Consider the following 1284-nt stretch of genomic DNA (forward strand, 5'->3'; position numbering starts at 1 on the left):
TTCTCAGTTTAGGGTTTTCTTCTCTGGGAGATGCATTATCTTTGTAAAACAAAACATTGCTTTCTCCAATTTTTTTTCTGTTAATGGCAAAGAATGGAAATAGAATAAAGTTTTACTGATTTTGAAAAAAGCCTCGCCGTGCTCAGCCTCTTCTTTCCTCAGTGAGGGCTGTGTTAGAGCTGTGCTGTCCCCATCACAGGCTCGTTCCTGATGCAGCTCCAATTCTCACACCACTCTGAGGTCAGATATTTTATTCCAGTTCGCACAAAGCAGAGAGTGGGATGGCTTCCACCAAAGGTTCCCAGTCATCAAACTTTACACTGTTTATACATTTTAATAAACAAAGACAAAGCAACATTCCTTGGTTACAAATTACATGACTTTAATTAGTGTCTAACATCCTATTTACCAGTTTTCTGTCTGCTCGTGCTCGTTAGTCCTGAACCGCAGCTCTTTTTTTGAGGCTGGGCTGTGTTTGGAGGTGTCTGTGAGCCCCAGTGCTGGAACAGCCTTTGCCGCAGTTACTGCTCACTCCTGCTGGCTCAGCCCCTTCCTCTTGGCATTGTCTCTTATCCTTAAAAGCTCAGCCAAGTGCACGCTGCTCACACTGCAGGTACTTACTCGGAACTGCCCAGCTGCAGCTGATGAACAATTTCTTTTTGAAACGATTCTTTTTGAAACGACACCGTTTGCTTTAAACCCCTTTTCAAATCTCTAGGGGATCACTGTCATTCCCTCTTAAAATACCACAGGATCGTGTGTCGGTGTCGTTCCCCCTTTAAAGCTCTGGGATATTCGAGTTTTRGAGYCATCCCCCCTCTAAAGCCCCGTGGYTCGGGTGTGGTTTGGTTCCCCCTTAAAACCCCGGGATGTGAGGTCGGTGCCRTTTGTCCCTTTCAGGCCCCGGGGGCTGAGTCCGTGTCGTTCCCCCTTTATACTCTGGGATGCGGCTCTTGGTGTCACTCCCCGTGTAGGGCCCCGGGGTGCGGGGGTCGTTTAAACCCGAATTGGTGTCATCCCCCCTTTGGAGCCCCACGGTTCGGAGTTGGGGTCGTTCCCCGTTCGAAGCCGCGAGGCCGTGGCCGTGCCCCGTTTTCGGCCCGTGGTTCGGGCTCCGTGCCGTTCCCGGTGCCGATATCCCCGTCCCCCGTTGTCCCCGCTGTATCTCCCCGTGTCCCCTTGTCCCCGCCGTGTCTCCCCCTGTCCCCGCCGTGTCGCGTCTGTGTCCCCCCTTGTCCCCGCTGTGTCCCGCTGTATCTCCCCCCTGTCCCCGCCGTGTCCCCC

At 52.5% G+C, this 1284-nt stretch overlaps 1 protein-coding gene across 1 annotated transcript in view; it reads left to right on the forward strand.

Moving 5' to 3' along the window:
• Positions 1–1284, forward strand: part of NRAS (NRAS proto-oncogene, GTPase) — an 11151-nt gene that overhangs the window by 1147 nt on the left and 8720 nt on the right. The window lies entirely within an intron of this gene.

This window comes from Malurus melanocephalus, unplaced genomic scaffold (genome assembly GCF_030028575.1).
Source record: "Malurus melanocephalus ecotype Western Australia unplaced genomic scaffold, MMel_1.1 scaffold_243, whole genome shotgun sequence".
NCBI classification, from domain to species: domain Eukaryota; kingdom Metazoa; phylum Chordata; class Aves; order Passeriformes; family Maluridae; genus Malurus; species Malurus melanocephalus.